Raw genomic sequence first — 25,615 nt, forward strand, 5'->3', positions numbered from 1 at the left:
ACTGACACTCATAGAGAGCAAACGGATGCTATTGTGTCGGCTGTAATTGACACTTTTTAAAACTTTTAAGTTGTTTTTTATTATAGCACAAAAATTTGAATGCTAAAAATACATATGATGTTCCCTTCTTCACTTCATGTGCATTTGAAACACCAAAAATTTAGGTTTAACGTGGAAGCACTAAGTTACACTTGCTCTTACATTACTCTTCTGTTACTGGGACGCAGGACTCGCAGACTCCAAACTTCTCGGCCTCCATCCGCACCGCAGCCCCCTTTGTTCTCCGCATCCCGGTAGGTGTAAGACCCGTGGCCGACAGGCGGCCCCCGCAACGTGCTGGTGTCCGCCTGAACGCCAATGCGCCAGGCGTGGCCCCTGCGTCAAGCAAAGACCGCTACACAGTGGCCCACACTGCGCCGGTACGGCGGTAGCGGTGGCTGTGCCGCAGCTCAGCAGCGCACCATTAGCGCTAGACGCCAGCGCCACGCCAGGGCCCGGGCTGCGTGCGCGCGCCAGCCCGCGGTCGGTGTGCGCCAGCTGAGGCCCGGGCCTCGCAGCAGATGGCGCCAGCCGAGGTCCGCGCCGTGGCTCGCGCCGTCGCGGGCGTCGCCGACGGCCAGTGAGCAGCTGCTGCCGCGGAATGGCGGGCAGCAGGGCGCGTCGGTGACCCCCGTGGATGCCGCCCGGCGGCCCGGCGCCAAGGCCAGCGGCTCGGAGGTGAGCATCGATTGCGGTCACCCGCCACCACGCCCAACCCTTTTCAAAGCACCGACCCTGCCACCCCGGGTCGCCCTGCGCGCGTGCTCGAGCTGCGCGTGCTGTGGCACGGTCTGCGCCACCCGGCCCCGCGGACAGCTGCGTTGTTGGCCGCAGCCGTGGACGTCGTCGTGGCCTCGAGCCAAAAACAGCGCGTAATGCACGCGTCTTAGCGAAGCCCGCGACTGTCGGCCCGGTGCATTGCGTTTATGCGTAAATCTGCGAGGACGCTTTCATTCAGCGTAGTGACCTCCGAAGTCATTGACGAGCGGTCGGCGTCGTTTGCTGTCTCGCTGCCTTGCCTGCGCACGGTGCATCCCCGCCGTGACGCAACCTGTCCCCGGAACCGGCCCATGGTGCACAGCGTGGCCAGGACCGCGCTGCCGCACTGCCACCCTGTTTTCGCGCTGTTCTCTCTTTCTACTACAGCGTCCTCCTTCGGTGGGGTGGCCAACGCGTATAGCTGCGCCCGTATCTCGAAATAAAGCCTCGCCTCTCGCTTGGCATCGGTAAATTGGGCTCCCTGCAGCCTCCTCGCAGCGACCACTGCATTGTCCCACCAGAGCAGCCAAAAGTGTCTCTCATTAGTTCGGGGGTCCCGGGCGAACGGTCCTTTGCAGAGCGCGTACTGGGATGCAGGCATTCGAGATGCCGCTGTTCGCGACTGTGATCTGGGCCTACTGCCAGTCAGTGATTGCGACTCTAAACCGCTGACAGCGAGACTCCTCGCGAAAAAAAAACATGTTCTGCCATCTTGGAATAATCTCATCTACTGATTCCCTTGTTCTCTACTCCAAACCCTTTCGGGGCCGACTGTCGCTGGACGCCTCTGCTGCATTGTACGCGTACGAGTATATATATAGAGATGTATATACAGGCGCTCGCACGCCGCCCGTGTCGGAGGAGGCGTGCGCCAGTTCTACAAGGGCCGAGCTTTGTCGCTCCCGCGGGAGCATCGTTATGGGCCGCACTCCTTCCGGCAACCGGGTCACCCCTCTCCGCACTGGCCGGAACTCCTCCGGCGGACGCAATTTGCGCCGCGTCCCGGTACTCCCACAGCGGTTTCCCAGCTCTGCCGCTGGGCCGCCATGCAGTGTGTGCGCGCCATCAGCGCGCAAGGTGCGTCGCGCCCCTCGAATCGATGTCGCCGAAATAGCGTACCATCGACCGACGCCTGCGCAGCGCGCTCCTCACATGGCCGCCTACAGCGCCGCACTCTTTCCGGCCGCCGGCTCCTCCGGTGGGACGCCGCTTTCCTCCAAACGCCCCTCGAAAATGTTGACGCCTTCGGCGCGGGTAAAAATGAACTCCGAATGCGGCGCGAATCATCGCCGCACCAACTGGCGAGCGTAGAGGGCGGGTCGCTATGGAAAAGCTGCATGCGAGGCATTTGTTTGTGTTAGTATCCATCGCTTCGGCTCTTGCTACTTCGCGATGCCAACTCATTCATTCGTCGGTGCATCAACTTTCCGTGATCGAAGCTTCATCGCTACGCGGACGATGTGCGTGTGTGCGTGTCTGTGAATTCTGGGGCCGCTACGATGTGCTGCAGAGCGAGGAGAGCGCACGTCTGACACGCACGGGCGAGCTCTAATCTCCTTGGCCCCTGCCACGAGGCGCCCGGGATCCGACCGGTCTCGGCCTTCCGTGCGTAGCGATACTTCTCGCCTCATTACTGGCGCGGTCGACTGCATGATGAGCATGCAGGCAGCCCCCTACATCGGCAGATAGATTGCCTGGCGCGAAAGCTGTGACATCGGCCTGTCTGCATGATAAATGCGTTTTCATTGCTCGGGTGATCTGACATGTCTTATATGTTTATTGATGTAGTAAATATTATGAGTTGGCTACGAGCGGTACGTGCTCCTCCAAGTCGAGAAGTGTTTCTGCCTCATGCACCAAAGTTATGCAAAGGAGCCTGCTTGCACGGGCGTGTCTTTTCCGAAGTTCAAAAGTTTGCGAAATTCTCATGCTACCTTCGGTGATAGCAACGCGATACTAATTGAAAGTGAAAGACGTGCGCTTAAAAAGTTGGATATGTACTGAAAAACTCCATAGCAATGGTGTGAAGCAACGTCGTGTGGAGTTTCAGAGCCGGTTGCAGACTTGGCCGCAGGCCTGTTCGCAACGGGGCGTGTCGACTTTAAATGCTACCGGGTAGCTACTGCTTCGGAAAATAATAAAAAAAAAGAAAACGGAGCTGCAATTGTTGCGCGCTTGCTTTTACCTTGGCAATGTGCGCGTGCGTATATATAAGCAAAATAACAAAAAGAAACGATGAGATTTAGGAGAAGGCTTTCGATTTAATTGTATTAATCACCATTGAGTGGTTAAGCTGAAAAGAAATTAACAGCCACAACCTGGTAGAACCGTTCTGGGATTCTGTATTCATTGAAACCGCTTGCTAAGCTTCGCTTTTTTTCGTCCCCCTCGCCCTTTTTTTTTTTTCTCTGAGGGGAAAGGGGGTGATTTAAGTCGACCGTAATCCTCTGCGCCAGATTTTTCCGTGTCGTGTTTGTCCTCGGTTGTTTGAACGACGGCCTGTACTTTCCTCCCCAAATATTTTTTCGTGATAACTTCCAGCTTCAGCCTCAAGAAAATGCGGAGAGTCGGTGCAGAGAAGCCAGAAAATCGGGTGCTTTTGTTCTTGATTAGAAACACAAAGACTTAGCTCACAACGTTGGCACCGACAAAGCAGTTTACTTCGTGCAGTCACGTTCACGCTTAGCGGCAACCCGCCGGAAGTGCATGCTGCTTTCCGCTCCCGTCTATGCTTTGAATTTTTTTTATGCTGGCGCTGTTTTCACTGGTGTACCCGATTAGCCTAACTTCCGGCCCGTAAGCGCCCTATTCTATTCGCACTCGGTATTGAGAGCGCGTGCATAGCTGACACCTCACAAGCTATTGAAGATGAATCCACTTAATCCGCTACCCTTATCTGCTTGTCACTCAGTTTTCATTTCAAATGCCCACTTTAATAAAGAAGTGCAGGGTGTTCATTCTTGCCGTCGCACTTTGTAGTGGTTCTTTTTTCTTTTCATTATTTTTCTTCTATGCTTTTGGTCAGTCCCGCATTAATACTAGAGCCAGCGAATGACGCTGTTTACTAGAAATTAACTGTCATGTATTTTTGTGTAGCTTTGTATAATTACGGGGCAAACTAATGAATCTGGAGCCAATTTAGATAACACTGCCTAAAGGTAAAATAATTAATAATGTCGCTTCAATCGCGAGGCTCTTCCGCAGAGACGCAGTTTTCCTACGGCAAAAAAATTAAAGAAAGGAGGTATTTCTTAAGACCCTCTGCAGGAACCCCTGAAGGGCGTTAAGCCCAAAGTAATTGAATGAAAGGGGCGTGTCGTACAATTCTCGCAGAGAAGAGTCAAATAATCGAAAAGACGGGTGTCCAGGAAGGTTACTGATTTGTTTACTTTGAGATAAAGGATTTTTATTACCATTGAATAAATATTTCTACTTCTTAAGATGATTTCTGCGCAATGCGCTGTACCTAACTAATGGTGGGGCAGTTTTGCAAGAACTCATTATAAGAGCAGTTCTTAGTTGTTTTTTTTAATGTAGCAGAAGTCGACTTGGTTTCACAGAGAACACCATGTGTACTTCTCAGGCGCTAAAATGCGTGATCAGCTTTTAATTGTTGTCTGACTTCAGGTAAATGGCTCCATCAGTTGGGCGAAGTGCATTTTGGGGAGACTATCTTAACAATTTGGACAAAATCATACTCTGCGGAATAATTGCCGCGATTTTTTTAAGCCATTTTTTGCGTGTACGGATAATATTATGCGGAGTGATTAATCCACTGCGGCAACTAACAAATATGTATTCTACCAGGCCCGCAGTTGCCGCGGAATCTCTGAACGAATAACTTCCTTTACACTAAAATTTTGTTTTTGGTGAGATATTTCTTCAAAAAACAATTTTTTTCGGCTTATAATTTTCTGGATTTCAGCCTCTCTCCACTAGTAATGGTCGCTCAGTATTACAGCTAGCGGCAAATTCTTAAGACACGTGCAATATTGATTTTTGAAACCACATGCTGTGGAGATAAGATTGCGAGTTAATTTTAGCCATCGTAGAAGTTCAAATGTAGAACGTGCGCCAACATCTGACATACAAAGAAGGTGGGGCGTTTGACTTGTGACAAACCAGTGAGCGCTAGACGCAGGAGGCCTGGCCTTGACAATTGGCGTAATGTACCGAAAGATTGTTTCAAAGGGCACTGAGTGCAATGGAAGTTATGTATGAGAAAAAGGAGCCCATGTTTGAAGCTCAGCATGCTCCCACTGCGTTGCATGCAATAAGCTATCAGAAAAAAACATGCTGCAAGCAACTTCTTTTCTGTCTTGTAAGGAATGTTTCATGTTCATTGCCTCTGCTCTTTCTTTTTTCATGTTTTTTTTCTTTCGGAACTGTTACTGATGTATGAAATTTTGTCTAACGATATTGCACTCGAAGCATAATAGTTTTTATTGGTCATTTTTATTAGCCTCTTGATTATCACCAGCGTGACAACAGAGAGATAGCTCCAAAAAACTGCTTAAGGATGCTTTACGGCTCCTAGTTCGCAGACCGTTATAAGCAGAGCACTACCGACATTTTAGAAAGTACAAGAACTCTATAAGATTACAACTCTGTAGCATGCTGACCACGCCCTTTTTCGTTCCATATAAATAAATTAACATATCGTTAGTTCTACCGCAACAGAAATATAGGTGCTTCCGGGTTGGATCTTGACCACAACTGCCGAATTTAGATGAAGGTGAAATGAAAAAACGCCGTTTCATTGCCCATGTAAAACAAAATTCAGTAACCACGAACGATAATATATACAGTGAACACTATAACATATCTACATTTCAGTAGAAAACAACTGATAAATTTTATATGGTTGCCAGTTTTAATGTGCAAGTGTTTTGTTAAAAGATATTTTTTCTTAGTGCTCCGTATGATGGCTACTTGAAGGTTGAGGTAAATCTCTATTTATTGCTTAATTACTTCGAAGGCCTCGTGTTTTTAATACCTCTGGAGAAGTCTATTTATAAGTTTTGTTGAGCATACCTTTTCAGTGCTTGTTATTAGTGAGTTTAGGCTGTTGTCATGATCCTTTATTCATAAACGCATTAAAATAATCTAATGAGTCAGATTCTAACACTGTGAGAGCACTCTAAAACAGACGTGGCAGTGGCAGCAGCAAAGCGGCAGCATAAAAACATAGAAGCAACAGTTCTAAGATACGTATTTGAACTGTTTAGTGAACGCATCACCTCAGCTTTTCCTTTTTTTCTCCCAACTTCTTCATTATAGCATGCTACCTCGGCCGAGAATTGAAAAAAAAAAAAGGCATAAAGAGGGATAGGGATAGGAGAAACATTCTGTATCCGTAGCCTCTGTAGTCTACGCTTATGAACATCCATTCGAAGCTGTAGAGTAAACTATCTATTTGTCTGTAGATTTTAGAAATCAATATCTCTCATGAACCATCTTAGCTTTTGTCTAGCCTTGCAAAGCAAGGGCAAGGTGCGAATACGGGCCAGTCCTGAATTCCACGCATGGTGTGTTTATGTGGGCTTCTTTATTTTATACATTTCTTTAGTAGATGTATCTATCCTGCTTCTGTTTTCCTTCGCTGAACTGTTGTCCTCGCGGCGACACACTGCTGCTGAATTATGCAGGGGGATGTCTGCCGTAACAAAAGGGCACGGCCATGCCCTATCTTTGTCTCGCTACGCCTCGTCAGAGGGCCGAGTTCACCGCTTTATATCCCAATGTATGAGAAACGCGAGACACCTCGCCTTTATGCGACGCGAACGCAAACAACGAGGATGGCTACCGTATCTTCGCGGCATTAAGCCGCCAGCATTCCAAAGCACTGCTTTACGCCTTGACAGTAAAGCATTGAGGATATTTTGCGGTTTCACTTAGTACCTGAAGTTTATTCTTCTCCTCAACAGTGTTATGTAACTTTGAAAATCACGTCGAATACCCTGCCGCTGAAATGCTGCCTACATTTCGCTGCTTGCTCAACTGGCTGTCTGTCAACGAGCTCTGTTTGTTTAGGCAACGATCGATGGAAATGACGCAATGGCAGTTGGGAAACAAGAAAACAGTGAGGTTTGCGTTACTCGCTCTTCTTTGTTCTTTTGTTCTTATGTTTTCTCATCCGGCAAAGGGAGGGCAATTTTTTGTAGTCGTTATTCCTTTTTGTACGCTATCCGGTTTTGCATTAAGACAGGGCTCTTGCGTATAACTGCGTCAGAACTAAGAACGAAAACCACGCAAAGGGACGATACACAGGGAAGAAGTAGACATGACGAGCGCGGGTCCTGTCTACTTCTTCCCTGTGCATCGTCCGCGCTCGTCCTGTCTACTTCTTCCCTGTGTATCGTCCTTTGCGTGGTTTTCGTTCTTAGTTCATGGATTACCAACTAGCCCCCCATCGTACACTCCTTTAACTGCGTCAGGCAGGTTATTAATGTGCGGATATCATATGACAAAACTTTTTTATCAATCAATGCGCATATTCAAGCAAACAATGCAAGCCGAATAATAATCACTAGCCATCCCTAGTTGCTCAGTTGGTAGCGAGACTGCCCCGGTGAGGCGATGGACCCGAGTTCGAACCCCGGACCAGTACGAATTCGCCTTCAACTACAAAGTTTCTGTGGACGCTGTATAGGTTTCTTTTGTTGCCGTGTGGCTGCGCTTCGGTTGACGTTAATGAGTAACTACTTTCTTATTACTGCAAACTTTGCTCCTCAGTGGGAAATGTAAAACTAACTAGACACCGGGGTTTTCAGCCAGCGCTAACATTGATTCCCATAAGCAGGATGTTTGAAATAGAAAGAAAATCTTTTCGGGAACGTTCTGTCTTCAGCGGCCGACGTCATTTATTTAGGTAATCCCACTAATTAGCTGGCAAAGTCACCAAGATATGCTAGCAATATTTTTAATACCGTCTGATGGTTAAGTTGCCAATAGCGAATTCATAGCCAAGGACAAAACACTGCATCAGTTTCTGAAACGAAGAAAAAGTCGTCCTCTAAAGCCATAGAAGGCGAGGAACTGCGTTTTTTTTTTTTTCTGATGCTAACAGAAACTGAAGCCCGATGCACATGCGACGTCCGCTAGTGACGCGTTGCAATCATTACGGTGCCTACGGTTTAAAGCCTACCGTCCAGAGCCTTTTGTCCCCGTCTCCACCAAGGCATGCATTTTCTTTTGTTACGCCGCTCTCAAAAATAAAGGCTCCATAGTTGGCCATGACTGTCTCTTTTTTGCGCTAAGCGGTGAAGCACAGAAATAAGTTCATGACGTGGCACCATAACGCAGGCAGTTCAAATTGGCCACCGTCGGCACTGCAGCTTGTCAGCGAAGGACATTTGGTATGAAGTGGGTCGAGCTTAAAAACCCAACGCGGTGTGTCGGTATTGGATGAAAACGTGAGAAGCCCGAAGTCGAGTGGAAGTCATTAATGCACTGATCGCGAAAGAACTCTAAGCGAGTTTTGGTCCAGTACCCCGCGGACCTGTGTACTGACTGAAAGGCAATGAGGAAGAAGTGCTCGTTCAAAATCAATGTTCTCTTGGAGCTGATGACTAAGTCATCCTTTTCAATTCCTGAAACATTGTAGCGGAAAAAAATATAACACTGAAGGAGGAGGTACTTGCAAGTAGAAAAAGCTCATGATTCCTAATAATTTACTGCAAATGCACGGTAATTCGCGCCAAAGCAAAGCCGCTCTGCCACCACGGTGGCTCAGTGGTTATGGCTCTCGGCTGTTGACCCGAAAGGCGCGGGTTCGATCCTGGCCGCGGCGATCGCATTTTGATGGAGGCGAAATGCTAGAGGCTTGTGTACTGTGCGATGTCATTGCACATTAAAGAACACCGGGAGGTCGAAATTATCCCGAGACCTCCACTACCCTCCACTACGGCGTCCCCCATAGCCTCAGTCGCTTCGCGATGTTAAACCTCATCAAACCTTAAAACTAAACCAAACGCCGCTCTCTTATATGACGCAATGAGATCTTTCAGACATGAAATATCAATGAGCAAGGTATGCCCCCCCCCCCCCCCCCCCGTTTTCTTTTTTTTAGGGGGGCAAATCGCGTTCCATCTAGACACCTGCCCACACTAAGCAAGAAATGTCCCACGGTTATTCTAGGCTATATTTATTGAAACAGAAGGCTCTGGCAGTGTAACTTTTATTTTTGTATGTTCTTCATTAGGTTCATTTTGGTAACTTTTGAAACTCAGTTACAATCTCTTCGGCGCACACTCCTAATATGAGCGCTTTATTTGTCCTTCATTCCATTTTATTCCCTGTCTGCCCTCCTTTCATCCCTTTTCCCCAGTGCAGGTTGGGAAGCCACCCCGAAATGAGCCTGGTTAATCTTCCTGTTTTTCTTTTTCCCTTTCGTCTTTCTACGGAGTCATGGTTACGTCGTTTTTTCAAACGCGTTTTTCACTTAAAAATTAAGTTTCACTCAACGTCCGGGCATTCGTTGAAACCATCACGAAAACGCGGGAGCCCGGATGAAAGTTTAACAAAACAACGGTTATTAATCGCGAGTTTATTCCTCCGGCATTGCGGAAGCTGGCTCGTAAAAGTTAATTGATTTCCCGGTGTCCATACGTTGCGTCGAAAATAGCGAAACGTAAAAGAGGCAGCAGCGCTTCCGGAAGCTCACCCGAGCGCAGCGAAGCACGACGGCGACGTGTCAAGGTTGGGAATACAGGTCAGCCCAGCGTAGCGGTGTCTGCCACCGCCGCGGACCACCGCCCGTCCCTATTTTATGCGAGGGGGCGTTACTGCTGTTCCCGCTGATATTAAAGCTCAGAGTACCCTCAATTTGTGTTTCTTCTTTTCTTCTTGCTTCTAAGTATACTGTTCTTCTCCCTAATTTTTCTCCCTAATGGGGAAAAAGAACGAAAGTGGCGTTCCTGCCAGAATTTAAAATGCTTTAGTCAGGGATAATCATGTAGTACTTACTCCACAACAACTCCGCTGAAATGACAATAAACGAATAAATAAATTAGGTTCGGTTCGGTTTATGGAGATAAAGGCCCAGAACGACTCAGGCCATGAGTCTCCCGAGTGCCCCGATATGCTCCGATCCGATAGGGGTGCGGGAGCTGGAGGCTTCGCACGGACGCACAGACCACGGCCTTTTCGCCACAAGAGGGCTATAATGCTAACGCCGTAAAATTGCAGTACTACGCTGGCAGGCAACGCTACCACTCTGATGACATCCTTAAAAACATCCTTATAAACTTCATGTTAATGGATTTCCTCGTTCCACAGCACTACCGTAGGTTACGAGACAAATAAAGTGTAGCACTCCGTATCGCTTTTGACTGCTTAGCTAAGGCCCTTTAACGTGCACCACCTCTTTAAAATGGGAAGCTTCCAAATCCCCTTTTTACCCCAGTTCATTTCCTAACTTTTATGCATGCGTTGTGACTACTGCTATTAAATGGCATGCATCCTCGAAGTCAGATGGGACTCCAAAACAAACGCTAAGTATTCTTCAAAACACTGTGCGCACTGTAAGCCAAAAAAATGTATAAAATGAGACTCGCTGCGCAATCAGTGCTAACGACAACAAACAGTCCATGCGTAGATAAACTGCCTTTAACGCAGCAATGGCTGCTCTTTGAGCGAATAATGGTCGTGGTGACACAGCTAGCTCCCAAAAGACTAACCCTTGCAGCGCTTTCAGACTTCTCCAACGAAGAGTGAAAGCGCAAATCCGGGACCCCATTGGCTAGCACACATCACACTGTCTCTATTGAGCAGCTTGGCGTGGGAAGTTCATTCCGGGCTTCCAGGAGTCCTCTTCCGTGCGCCAAAGGTGCCGTTTGTTCCTCAAGCCCGGCAGTCGGCAGAGGAGAGCGCCTGCGGCCCGGAAACGGCGCTCGTTCGTCGCCCGGCGTGAGGCAGCCGCCGCGGGGGTAATTGAGGCGCCTCTGTGTTTACACTCGTCGCCGAGGGTCAACAGAGCAGCGGGAAGCGCAGTATTGGGACGACGTCGCGTAGGAGGCGGGGAATTGAGCTCCTTGCGATGCCCAGGCCACTCTGGAGTTGCTTTATTTTGCGGGATCGTACAGTCCGTCGCATTGCTTGGTACCGCTGTGCCTCGAAAGGTTTCCTGCTGGCGTCGCGCCATTTTGAGACCGTGCCGTGCTCGCATCGATATCTCTTTCGTCTCCACACTGGTCGCCAGGCACCACGTCACCAGTTCATGGGACGCTGTCCAGGACAGGATGCTGTCGCTCTTTCCAGCGTCGGCAGATTAAACGGGATTTATCCTCGTTATCTTTATGGTGGTTGTATGCCCCTTCCCCACGGCTAAAGAAAGACCATAAAGGGACCGAAAGATCTTGATGGCCGTTAGTCTTGATGAGCTTGGATGGCGCCGAGTCTTCAGCGTGGTGAACCTTAGGCTTTTTCTTTTGTTCTGTTATATTCATAGACGCTTCCGCAAACAAGCGAGACCTCTCAGAAACGTGGACATGCCTACCTAGGACAGTGATTGCCGCCAGCGAAAATTTGGGAATGTTATGCAGTGGCGGCGGGTGTCGTCGGGGTCGCCATGTGACGTAAGACGGAGCAATAAATCACAATACTTGCAGCGCTTTGCGCTAGTCAAAACTAGCCGTCAGCTGATGATGCGGGCGAACAAAGGTAGGTAGGTGCCGGTCCTCTGAGTCTTGAACTGGAAGAGCTAGTTAAATTGCTTCATACGCCATCAAATTGATGGTTGCTCACACCAATATACAGTTTTATCAATTATTGTTGTTAACCTAAGTTCAACAGGCAATATTTTCTTCAATATAAAAGATTCTTCTGCCGCCACCTATTTGAATTATACTTTGGTAGCGACTTCACAAATAACTAGGCAGAAGTACTACGTTTCTCTCTTAAAGCATATATTAATTTCGTTATAATCTGCTGGCTTAGTGGCCCCACGGTCAATGAGGCCGGAAGACGCCGGTACCAAGGTCATTTAAGTTCAGTTATAGCAAGGTTTCAATACCTATATGAATGCACTGTGGGCGTGCGGGTTTAAACCTTCTCATTATGAAACCTTGACGTCTTCCTAGAATTCATACCAAACTAAGAATAGCCAGAGCATTTCTGCAGTCATGAGTTCCACAACTTTGAATTCTAGGGTAGGTGCTTGTCTTATAATCTGCTAATAGCAGATTAAGCATGCGGCATTAAAACTGTCGCCACACTGGTGCGGAATTCACTGTGCGGCCTTAAACTGGTGCTACGTTGTTTGAATGCAACACCATGCAGGCTTTATTCTTAATTAAATTGATTCTATTCGTATTTTTGGATATGTTGATGTTCATCCGGCAGCGAAGAGTGCATTTATTGCTGACAAGATTGTATTTAAATATTTCCTCGACATTCAATTCAAAGTAATGACGAGTAGCCGGAATGGACTCCGTGATCACTGTTTTGAAGTGAATGTTAGCGTAGCCCAGCTTCTGAGATTCGTGGCCAGAAACCATTTGTACACACCCAAGTTTACTTGAGAAATGGGCCGGTGGTGGCGACAAGCATATTTATTTTTTTTCCCCAAACTTTTTTTTACCTTTTAAAAGCTCTGTTTTTAGCGACAGTGGTCCCTTTATTATTTTAGCGCTTTATTCTATCGATACATGCCAGCTTCAATTAGCCCGGCGTATCCCTTTCAAAGCAGGCGACTATCATGACCTGCGATCACAGCGCACGCACATCAGTTCCGTTCCCTCATAAAGCTGCTTATCATCAGGTTTATTCCACCTTAATTGCGAAAAGAGCGCCTCGCGCTGCACGTGTGACGGTATGCATTTACGCAACCGCAATGCGCCAACTTGATGATGATGATGATCAGTGTGGGTTGTTTCATCCTTTCGAAACACGCAATTAGCTCGCGGCAGAAGCCTTCAGCAGCCATTCCAGAGCCATCACACGACAGCTGTCGCCCTGGGCGCCGGCTACATGCTTTTTCGGGGTAAAGAGAGAATACATCGTTCTCGATCTGCTCCGCTGTTCGCTGTTAGCGAGGCAAGAGCGGCGGCACTAATCCAATTACCTCGGATAATTTGTTTACACACCGAACGTCTAGCAAGGGGAAAAAAGGAGTGGAAGAGAGGAACGGGGGGATCCTTTGCAAGCGAAACCGAGCCGTCGCACCGATCTCGACGACGAAGCACTGAAACAATTAGCGCCGGAATTGGCGCGCTGTAGACTGCAGCTGCGTCGCCACTAACACGAACCGAAGCTCTTGTTTCAGCGAGTGGCCTAGCCTGGCCCGACTGTGTCTTGCAAGGTCTGAGCAACGCAGCTTTTGCTTCGAACTACACGAATGCGTCGAACAGGATGCTAGTTAATCCCTGCAGTGCATGCGCGGGGCGGAGTTTTTGGAAGATGTGCGCGAACACAGCATTGCTCTCTGGTATGCAGAGTTTTAACGTCCCGAATCTGCACGTGGGCTATCAGAGACGCCGTGTTGGAAGGAGCAGATAATTTTAGACTCCCAGGGATCATCTTTAACGCGCACTGACATCGCACAGCGCAAGGGCATTTTCACATTGCGCCGCCGTCTAAATTCAGCCTCCTTGCCCATGGTTCGATCACGACGACCCGAGCTCAGCAACCGAATGCCCGAGCCGTTCAGACACTGCGGCGGGTAAGACATGTTTGCGTGGGCGATAAAGCGCACGCGTCGAAAACATTCACACACTAAGCGATGCGTTCTCAGCAGACGCAGCGCCACCCACGTTTTTCCTGTTTTTTTTTTTTTGTTTTTTGTGCGGGCGCAAGTTCTTTGCGTGAGCTTCTGCCGAAATCATTTCGTAATGCGTGTTGATACGCCCGGAGTGAGAGAGAAAGATAAAGTGCTGCGATTGTTTGTGCCGATGTTTCATCACCGGTCATTCGCCGTTGCCCAAATGGGCATTGGGGAGCAATGGCAAGAAGCGCGTCGGGTGTAAAAGCGTCTGCCGCATGAAGGGCGGTCCGCCATCGATCCCCCCTCGTACAGGCGCAGGCGGCATTCGTGCCGACGGGATACTTCGCGCCGTCTATTTTTCCCACAGATGACTCACAAAAAAGGCCTGGGGCGCGGGCCAGATCATGCAACGTCTCTAAAACAGTTGATCATCATCATCATCATCAGCCTGACTACGCCCACGGCAGGACAAAGGCCTCTCCCATGTCTCTCCAATTAACCCTGTCCTTCGCCACTTTATGCCACCGTATCCCCGCAAACGTCTTAATCTCATCCGCACACCTAACTTTTTGCCGCCCCCTGCTGCGCTTTCCCTTCTCTTGGAATCCACTCCGTTACCCTTAAGGATCATCGGTTATCTTGCCTTCGCATTACATGCCCTACCCAAGCCCACTTCTTCATTTTGATTTCGGCTAGGATGTCATTAGCTCTCGTTTGTTCCCACACCCACCTCACCAGCTTCCGATCTCTTAACGTTACACCTATAATTTTTCTACAGTTACTATCAGCTTTATTTTCAACTTGTTTTGATTTTTTTTTCAACTGTTTACTGCCCTTGGTCGCTTGTTTTGCACGGGATTAGCAGTCGTTGCATCAATAAAAATTTTTAAAAGTAGACCTCAACGGCGCGCACTTCTTCGAAAAAGCGCATTGACGCATGGTTAACTAAGGATAATATGCGTTATATATGTATTGCGCTAAGACTACCTTGTAACACCGAGAAAGGTAGTTGTGCCAGAAAACGAAAAAAGGAACTGACAAACTACGAAACTAGCGAACAATTCAGCTGTCGTCCTCCTTTCTTTACCACACCATTTCTTTGCATATCTGAGTGTTTAATCTGCAACCCAAAGCTATATAATGCAATGATACAATATTTCTTATTGTAAACAACTGGTATAATGCGCACGAACTCATTCAATTTTTGTTTTATTTTAGTACGAAACGGTTCTCTTAGTTGCCACAGCTATAACTGCATAGTTGGTCTTGAAACTCAATAGTTTTTCAAGCGATTTCTATCCGCACATTGCATAACGCTAAGAAAAGAAGCCACTAAAAGTGCTGAATCGGACAAACACGTCTAAGTGCACGTTGTCACTCACACTTTCATCATCATTAGCAGCCGGACCACGCCCACTGCATGGCAAAGGCTCTCTCATGTCTCTGCAAATAACCCTGTCCTTCGCCAGTTGCCGCCATTGTATTCCCGCAAACATCTTAATCTCATCCGCTTCACTAAATTTCTGCCACCTCCTGCTACGCTTGCCTTCTCTCGGAATCCACTTCACACCCTTAAGGACCAGCGGTTATATTGCATTTGCCTTACATGCGCTGCGCAAGCCCATTTCGTCCACTTTATTTCGACACTTTATGGAGTATATATCTGTACGTCGTAGACACTGACTAGTAGAAATGACGCAGACAGTAAAAATCTCGTAATAAAGCCATCAATGCATATCCACATGACATTTTCACTAACAGACGTATCTTAGGAAGCGCAAGAACATACTTAAAACATGTGAAATTTACGTCTACGTCATCTGTTAACTGAGATGAGAAATGGTGACCTTACCTACTGAAAGTCAAATAACGCAAAAAACTAAATAAAAGTTTCAAACAGCACGTATGTTAAATATAGCATTGTCACTTCTGTATTTTAAACCTAAAGCCAGAGACGTGTGTTGATGACGGAAGCATAACGCCTGAAACTGTTGTATATAATGACCTTCGTAAGTTCATCATTAGCCTGTACGATAGATTTAGTTAAAAAGAAAGAGTGCTAAGAACAAATCTTCCGTGTTGAAGACCATTTTATATTCGGGCATCAGAAGCTAATAAAAGTATTTCTTAACTTAAGACCTACTTGGGTCACCCAACTGATATCCACAATAAAGAAAGAAAGAATGTGACCTAAATAACCTCTTTTATTAACATTGTTAAAGGATCTTTCACATAAAGGCGAGATTCGTAGTTTCATTTTTCTCCAAACGGCCGCATATATCTGCCAACTACATCCGCACTAAAGCAACTCATGCATAGCACCGCTCGTAATTTCAACGGGGTCATCTAGCGGTCACCAAACAAGATTTAACGGAACGTAGACGGTCAACATGCATTATGGCGGCCAAAGAAACTCACTAGTAATACAGGATTTGCTCGATCTAGCGTCCGCTAAGCCTTTCCGTCCGCGTGTCTGCGTTCGAGCAGAGACTATAAAGCTGGTATACGACGGCCGGTTTAACGTTATCGGTCTTCGCGGACAGCGAATTACTAGTTATCGTCAAATTGTCGCGACATCGCGTCGCAAACACTAGCATCGTTACGGGAAAGAATGGTTGTGTACACACGGAACACACGCAGATATAAACAGCCTTGAATGCTTTGCAATAGATGTGTGTCGGAAAGTATGTACTACGTCATATGCAGCAGAAATTATATAATTTCGCGTAGTTCCGCATTCTGCCATAATGTATGCGTTATATTCTAGTACCATGTAAATCTTGTTTCCTTCACGTCACGAGAAGACGATGGCAGAGAGCCCAGTCCATGTCGCTGTCCGCACACTGCTTAGGATTCTTTATAGTTTATTGAGCTAATCGATGCCCCGGTTCCGCAACTGCCGCCTCCTGACCTGACGCAAAGGAAGCATTGATGGTTGCGTTCTAGCCCCAGTTAGCGTCATATTGTCGCGGCATCGCGTCGCAAACACTGACATCATTACGGGAAAGAATAGCTGCGTACACACGGGACACATAAGCAGATATAAACACCCATAAATGCGTCACAATAGATGTGTGTCGGAGAGTATGTACGTTGCTATTTCTAATTGCTGTTTCTAATTTATATTAATGACCTGCCTAGAAACATATCCTCTAACATCCGCCTTTTCGCAGACGACTGCGTACTTTATCGCCCCATCCACACCACCTCTGACTCTAGAATTTTACAGGATGACGTTAAACGAATTGAAACTTGGTGCGACAAATGGTTAATGTGCCTAAACACTAAGAAAACGTCTTTGCTTTCTTTTCACCGTCGGAAAAACTATCAGGCATCACGTTACACCATTTGTGGCTCGGTAATCTCATCTGTCCACTCTTACAAATACCTTGGCGTCACCCTTTCAGATACACTAACCTGGTCAAAGCATATAATGAACATTACTAACGAAGCCAATCCCACTCTTGGTCGCCTCCGTCGAAACTTGCGCCTAGCCTCTGCATCCGTGAAAACACTTACTTATCTTACATTTATCAGACCTAAAATAGAATACGCATGCTCAGTCTGGGATCCCCATCAAGCTAATCTTTCTAACACCCTCGAAGCTCTACACAATCGCGCTGCCAGGTTTATTTTCTCAGACTACTCTTATCATTCCAGTGTCACTGCACTCAAATCACGGGCTAATCTTACTAATCTTGAAAAGCGACGCTGCATCTTCAGGCTGTGCCTTTTTCACAAGTTCTACCATACGCCACTCAATGTTTCAGCAATCTTACCACTTCATCGACAGTCAAGCCGCACCAGCCACCCTAAAGCCGTCTATCCGCCCCCAGCACAGACCACAGCCCATCTTCGTTCGTTTTTTGTTCAGACCGCTCGGGACTGGAACAAACTGCCTGTCGACGCTGTGCACCACTCCGACCCACATTCCTTCAAGACTGCCATCGAACCAGTCTTCACTTGAACATTATGCCCATCCCTCATGTAATACCCCACACCAAGGGGAATTTGAGGTACTAATAATAATAAATAAATAAATAAATTATATACTTTCGCGTAATTCCGCAATCTGCCATAACCTATGCGTTATATTCTAGTATCATGTAAATCTTGTTTCCTTCGCGTCACGAGAAGACGATGGTAGAAAGCCCAGTCCATGTCGCTATCCGCACACTGCTTTGGATGCTTTATAGTTTGAGCTAATCAATGCCTCGGTTCCACAGTGCCGCCTCCAGATCTGACGCAAAAGATGCATTGATGGTTGCATTCCTTAGCCGCGTGTCTAAATCACAGTGGTCATCCGCTAGTAAAACTGTAGTGCACTAGAATACTCCACCATCGTTACACGCTCCATAAGGGCCAGGAGTGCCGCTACAAGTGTGCTTGTAGCGGCTGCGTTTGCTTGTTCACTGCCGTTCGCATTCGCCTGAAAGGCCCGCTGTGCTGCGGCTCAGTGCCAAGCACGTTTGTTGACAAATATAGGGCTTTGTTGAGGCTGTGCTGAGGCTGTGCTGGCGCTGTGCTGGGGCTGTGCTGGGGGCTCTGATGAGGCTGTCATGGGGCTATACTGGGGCTGTACTGGGGCTGTGCTGGGACTGTGATGGGGGCTCTAATGAGGCGGTGATGGGGGCTCTGCTGAGGCTGTGATGGTGCTGTGCTGGGGCTGTGGTGGGGGCTCTGATGAGGCTGTGATGGGAGCTCTGATGATGCTGAGATGGGCCTGTGCTGGGGCTGCAGAGATCGATCCTTACAGATCGCTTGGAACAAGCTGCTCCACAGGAGTTCCCGGGCCACGAACCGCAGCCAGTCCTCCTAGCCAGGGCCGCAGCACAGTCGCCTACCCGCAGTGGCTATGCCCCGTGGTGACAGTGCACGCTTAGAAATTCGTACCCTCGTGGACAGGCGGCAAGGTGTAGGCAGTCGAGTACCTGAATCGAGCGGTTGCGACGGAAGGGCACGCGGCCCGAGCCTTACAGATGTGACTGACATGTTCCGAAGCGAAACCTCGCATAGCGGTCAGATAAGGCCTGAGATTTGATTCGCTGGTTGTCCGTACGTGCTCTCCCGTTTCTTCGGATAGCGGGCCGCTGCAGACGGTGTTGAGGAGGCCTGGGGGTGCGAAGCACTGAGGCCGGTGTTGAAGGCCGGAGCAGGAATGTGGGCGTGACAGTGCTCTCGCTGGGACCGGGAAGATCCAGCATGGAGTGGCGGAACCGTGTCTCTCTCCTGGAAAATCCGCTAAAAGAACGCCACGTCACTAGAACTACGTCTTGTTGTTGTTGACCTCTGTAGACATGGCACATACCCACGCGTCTTTTCAATCAGCTGCCCTCTTCTTCGGCCTAACCTCTTTTATGAGGAGCTTTTCAACCTGTACGTCGTCATATGGATCGCTGGACTGCTTTTTGCATCTGGGGCTACCACTCCATCGTACCTGCGGTACGGGCGCACGGTGCATTGACGAACAAGAACGCGATGCCCAATGAGCCGTAGGTAGCGCCTGTGCAAAAAGCAATGAAGAGAGAACTGTGACGGTGCTTGAGAACAGATCCAGAATGTCAACGCTGGTTATATGATTAACGCAGAAAAATATTTTATTTTTACTTTAATGAGCATGCTTTCAGTATTTTCGATACATTCCCTATCAAACTCAACAAATCTATAGCCAGCTCTAGTCAGTTGTGTGGAGCGAAAAAGAGCTTGCGCTTGTCACGCCCAGTCCCACTTTTTCAAGTAGAGAATGTCAACTACTCGTACTTATCGTAGCACTACAGCGCGCGCACGTCTAGAGAGACTTCTGACGGCTAATGCGGTCTTCTTACCTATAGGAGAAATTATTTTCCGCTAGTAGATTTATTTCAGCACTTTTTGCAATATCATGGCGGCCACGTTGTGCGCATTGTTGTTCTAGTATTTTTATTACGAAAGATGTATCAAGGGGGTTTTTCGGTGTTGACGGCGTTAGTGGAGAGTGGTGCACCAGAAGGCGATGCCCAATCAGAGGGCCTTCTCACTATATTTCGCTCATACAGCGGAAGCCACCAGTGACAAAATCTCACTTTAGGCGACTCGCACCGACTGCCAGAGTTTTTCAGGAATTCCAGTTAAGAAACTGAATCACATTCCCAGCATGCCTTGCTAGATCAGCATGTGAATGCATCGGCTGTAAGCGATAAAGTCAGCTTTTTATGGCGGCCTGCATATTACTTTCCCCTCCATTGCATGTTAAGTCGTTTCTTAATCAGGCTCCATCGCAATACTAATTCTTTCTCCACTGTTTGAGTAACACTAATAAGTTTATTAATGTTTTAGCGTAGAACGGTCTGTGCATGCGGAAACGGCGACCACTATCAGCGGTCTCGCGTGGTGCAGTGCGAACCATGTGACGTCATCAAAAGGTAAAATAATGATTGGTCGCGAGGGGTTGCTCGGCAGAACATCCGGGGTCTCACAAGCCCCGCAGGTGGCTGTGTTTGAAACAGCTACCTGACAGGCCAGTGGCACATCGCTTTACCGCTGCACAACTGCACCTAGAGTTGCATGTGGACTCCCAGCGATCTGTGAACATAAAGTAAAATCCTTCCTTATGGCTCATGTGCGGCTTCGAGACATTAAACCCCAGTTTCCAAATTTAAGCAATGTTCAACAGGACGCTTTAACTGAGGAATGAGGGAGAGGGCCCCTATTTAAATGCGCGCCAACAGTGCAACAACTTTTTGTGTCCGCAGTTGATATCATGTGACAACCTAACTGTACTCAAAAAAGCAGGCTAATATGTAGTAATTTTCCGAGAAATCTTTTTATTTAGGTCGTAAATTTCTTTTTAAGAATATCAAGATTCTGCATTTCATTTTTTACCTACATATCTCGGCAATAAAAGCTGATATCACGGTTTGTTAAACCACATCTGTAACGACGCTCAAACCAGACATAACTGGCCATTTAATTGAGGTTTTATAGTCCATACTATTTTTTTTCTCAAGAGGCGTTTTTGAAATTGATGCAACCGACGTTTTTATTTCACGTACAACATATTTCAAAGCACAAAAGTCATTTATCAAAATATAGAGAGGGTGGGGCAGATGGTCCTTTGTGATCACAAAATGAACAAGGGAGGGGAAAACCTCAGGTTGCTTGAGCCAAGCAACCTGAGGTTTTCCCCTCCCTTGTTCTTTTATCAAAATAGCTTAAGAGGCGCAATCTGCCGACCTTGCTTCTAGTTTTACACAACTACTGAGAAGAAAAATATTTTAAGATTCTACAATCTTCACTATATTAGTTTACACATAACTACAGCGTGAAAAAAACAACCACATAGGGAAGAACACACTCAAGACACGGAGAAACGCTGCCGTGTCTTGATTGTGGTCTTTCCCTATGTGGTTGTTTTCTTCGCGCTGCAGTTATGTCTAATCTAAGCAACCAACTTGCCCAAAAGTTCGTTTTACTTCACTATAATACAGTATCAATGTCGAAGGCCTAAACTAGATTTTCACTCGTACTAATCGTTACAATTTATCCTCGTCTCTTAAGTTCAGCGCATATAATCTAAATCGGTACAGGGACCATCAAATGAAAATACTTGTCTTCCCCGCGCATTCAAATAGGAAAACTGGAGTTCGGGCCCAAGCCAAAGCTACCTCTTAAAGTGATTGCTTTCAGGGCTACGCGCATTAAATAATGAACGAACCCGGAGCACGAAGCTGACGCGCCAGCATTTGCGATTGCAATACCTTGCACAGCGAATGCGTTCATCGACCCAGTGCACAAAAGACCTGCCTGCCTCCAGAGATAAAACAGCACTGCACGAAATGTACTGCCGTGCAAAGAAACTAACGAACGATGTTTGTTTTCTACGAATGAACAGCATCTGCCATTATACAAAAGCGAAAAAACTCTGAAGTTCCTCACTATCAAATCCATGCTTACAAGTGCATCTCCTAGAGTCGGGCACAAGACGAGTATACAGGGAACGCAATAAAGAGTAAGTGCGCTCGTAGGACCTTACATTGATGGCAGCACGCATTTGTCTAATTGAAACATCTTTTTTCGCCCTTCACCTGTCGTGCAGAGCTTCCTTTTCCGTCGATTTTTGTTTAGGGTACTGCACAGCAATCACGGACAAAGAGCGACGAAATAAATTTTTTGAACAAAGAAGTTTGAGCGAGATTGGTTCGAGTTTAATAGGAATTTGCTGAATGTTTCCGTGGCTGGCAATGTTTTTTGTGTGGCATCGGATTGCGCATTCGCATTTAACTTTCTTCATTTCTTTCACGACTTACCTGATGCTTCAACACTTTACAGAGCATCACCATGAAATGAATAAGAAAAAAGAAATTCTAGATTTCCAGAAAAGGTCCACGATGGTAGAAGTCACCGTTATCTCGTTTTGCTTGGCCTGTAGCAGAGCAGTAAAGCCAACATGAATGACTCATGCAATTCTTTCGAATTTGTTCGCCAAGATATAAGAAAAAAAAATGCTATTAGAGGCTAATTGAACTTGTTCTGTGGAGAAAACTGGTCGTACAGCATCAGAGTGCTCATAATGTTGTAGTAGAGAAGATTCAGGAGACCGTAGCACCGACCAGTACAACGAATTAGCCACAAAACCATTAAAGTGACGCCGACGACAAATTTAAACTTTGCCTAGTTCGAATTATAAAGACCACTTTAACATTAAACATGACTTTCGTAAGCTTAAAAACGCAACAAGCATGAGATACAGATGTCGCCACCCCCGGCTAGTTTCGCAAGCAAACTGCGGTGGGTCAAGACAATTTAATCGCGGATCTCTGAGGATAGACAGCCCCTCCATTATCTTTAAAACAGTTATCACGGAGTCCTTTTGATATGAACGTCAAGAGTGCGTATCGAGGAACGGGAAAATTTTGAAATCAATTTCCTCGGCTGTAAATGCGTATTTCAGCTGGACAAACACCAACAGGGATAGGACGAAAGTTGGAATTGTCCTCTGCTTCCCTTAGAATTGTTCCCTTAGAATTAATTGGTTCTATTACGACAATATGTTTAAGTCAGAGAAGCCTCAAAGCAAGTTCACCTTAAGAAACATAGAACGATTCAGCGTCCCCAGAATTTATACAAAGTATGGCAAACGGTGCAGAGCTTACTATGTGCCTGCATTATTCAATAAACTATCCGATGTCGAGATCAACCATACATCGATAAAAAAGGTAAAACGAGTACTAAAGGATGTTTTCCTTAAAAATCTATAAAAGGTTTGCACCTTAACATGAAATGCTGTATATGTGTTACGTTGTATATTTCCACATTCACTATTTCATTTTCTTTATTCAAGTGTCTAGAAATGTAAATATATATAATGGCCTTTTTACTTTGTTTGCTTATGGAATTTCCCTGTGTCGTAGAGAAGATGCAGTGTATCTGTGTATGCTTGCCCAATTCTTTAATTACTAACAAAATTCAATCTGTCCACAGATTAACGATGGTGACATGTCGCGCCTGTGTACGAAAACTGTGAATGATCTTGTGCCTTACTTAAGAAATTTCCGCTGTCCAGATAGCGACGACGGTAACATGTGGGCTTGTTTTTACGTTGTGCTTTGATAAGATTGTCAAGCCAGTGACTTAGTTCTATGGAAGATACCAAGAAAACATGTGTATTTCGCTGGCTGCTGGCTCTGCAGACAAGCACAACAGTGCTTAAGCGGTGCGGGAATGTACGCTTTGTAAGCAGTTGGACGAAATAAACCATTATTATTATTAATACAAGAACGTCAATAATATCACGTTGTCGCCAGCTTTTCACAAATCCTCTGAGAATATTGCTACGAAGCACGAAAGAAAAAAATACGTATAATTTTTTTCTTCAAACACTTTCAGCACAATAGCCTGATTCAACGAAAGCCGACATGAGTTAGGATTCCCAATACAAGGATCCGTCCCCTTTGTGTAGTAAGAGTTAACTTCGGCATGGGGCATAGCAAGCGCAAAAAAATATACGACATAGCGTTCCCTTCTATTCATTTTATGTGTCTTCTGAGAGTTCATGCTAGTAGTAAGGCGAGTAGTGATCCTACTAGCGCATATCGACCCTATCTCTCACTTACAGTGTTCTTCTACTGTGATCCTTGTGAATAAGATCCGTACTTTGTTTCATGCTGTGCACAGAGCGTCACATCTTCACTCTCAATGCATCCGTCCTTTCTCTACAGCCAGGATACGCTAACTATACAAGTTGCATACTTGCCCGTTCGACCGCAATTAGCAATTTCCATACTGAAGAGTTCAAAAAAAAAAAAAACAGACTATTCCATGACCCAAATAGCGCTTACCGTGAGATGGCCAGGGGTTACAGAGGGATCAGCAAGCATTTTTATTAGCGATTGCTTCCTCGCGTGCCATCACTCCAGCCATTCTCATTTCTTATAGTCTCTGTATTTCTTTCCTCTTTGAACACGCACCTTTGTTCAACCGGAAACAGCTGCGAGAACGAGCAGCAGTGTTCAGTAGCTTAAGCGCGCTGTCTGTAAACCTTCCAGATGCTGCTCACTGTCTGTATTTAAGAAAAAAAAAATTAAACTTCCACTTCGACAGTCCATGAAGTCTCAAGAAAGCTAAATATTCCGTTCTGCAACGCGAAGTACCAGCTGTAACTTTTTACGGACGTGCACAAAATTCAGAACAAACTACTAGAATGGCTGGCAATTTAAAAATTCACTCCCTCGAACAAGAACTCGAGGTATCATGAAATCACATGTCTTTTTTCGAGATTTTAAGTATACATGGCGCAAGAACCCAGAATACAGTTTTACTGTAATGGGCGACAAAGCCTGTCTGCATGACTGTGTCAAGCATGTGCTGTCAAGCTCACATTTAGAGAAGTATTGTTTACTGCGCCCGCTAGCTAACACACAGAAGCATCCAGCCGTAGTATGAAGTATGTTAACTTCCTCTAAACAAAGAAAACAATGCTAGCATTAGCACACTTTCACAAAAAGCTGCGAGTTTGCTGCGCACACAGTTGTGTGCTTAGCCTCAGTAAAGTTCATATTGACAAGTGGACGGTCTGATTCCAAGTTCGACCAGTGGTACATGCGTTCCGCCAGTCACGGACCGTGTTTGTGAGACCCTACCAGCAGCGGTGGCTCATTGTCAGTGTCATTCTAGGTACCATTACAAAACGGCTTACGATGGAAAGAAGGGCGTTAAGCAACACTCAAACGAAGCCATAGCGACAAAACAGCAAGTCCGAAAAACAGCAAATCGACTATACATATCGTGGCAAGGTCTAGTTTGTCGCTATAATAATCAATAAACCAGAGGTTTCTGAAGGAATTAATATGGGGAGGTGCCTGAACTTCTGGAGGGATAGAAGAGCGTAGGGGTTGGGATTTTTAATGTCTCTGTGCCGGCACTTTGTGTTGTAGATGTGTCCCCTAGGGCTAGCGACGTTTATGACTCCAACACTCATGCCAAACAAGGCAAAAATCCTTAATCGTCTGTCAACAAAAAAGAAAAGAAACATCGTCACGAATTAAGTGGTGCCTTCAGTATAACAGAAAAGTGCGCAGGAAAATCACTGCATCCAGCGCACCAAACTGACCACTTTTATTTCTAAAAGTTACTTTCTTGATCTGAACTCTCCTATTTACACCCAAAAAAATCTGTTCAAGGAGCTGCTAGTAGTTTTCTTTCTATCACGACCGAAGCGGGCGCGACAGAGAGGAAATTCGGAAACGCGACGGAAGCGTACCCTGCCCTTGACGCAAGGGACAAGTGGTACGAGTATAGCATCCGCAAATCCAGATTTCAGGTGCTTTTATATGTACTTCGGCAAGGCGATTTCAGCCGGCTGCAAACATCCACTGCATGCCACCCGAAATTGACTCGTCCTTGGCCTGTGTTCATTGCCTGTGTTGGCCTGTGTTGTGTCGCTGCTCCCACTGCGGAAAGCATCGGCGCCGGAAGCCTGTACCCGCTCCCTGAGCACAACGAGGGACGTGTCGTGCCAGCTAAAGTATATAGTACTGACCGTTCCTGCATCGCTCTGTGCGGCCTTTTCAATGTGTCCAACAGCCGCATGAAAGTAAACCGAACCTGTCCACGTGGTGTATGGGCTCTGGCATCTGG

General features: G+C 46.6%; 1 protein-coding gene across 1 annotated transcript in view; it reads left to right on the forward strand.

Annotated features, from left to right (window-relative positions):
• Positions 1-487: 487 nt before the first annotated feature.
• Positions 488-25,615, forward strand: part of pHCl-1 (pH-sensitive chloride channel 1) — an 82,923-nt gene continuing 57,795 nt past the window's right edge. The window contains exon 1 of the mRNA XM_089548471.1: positions 488-717. The gene's annotated coding sequence lies outside the window, so the exon portion shown is untranslated. The remainder of the gene's footprint in view (positions 718-25,615) is intronic.

This window comes from Amblyomma mixtum, chromosome 6 (assembly GCF_055824585.1).
Source record: "Amblyomma mixtum isolate Tamu chromosome 6, ASM5582458v1, whole genome shotgun sequence".
Taxonomy (NCBI): Eukaryota; Metazoa; Arthropoda; class Arachnida; order Ixodida; family Ixodidae; genus Amblyomma; species Amblyomma mixtum.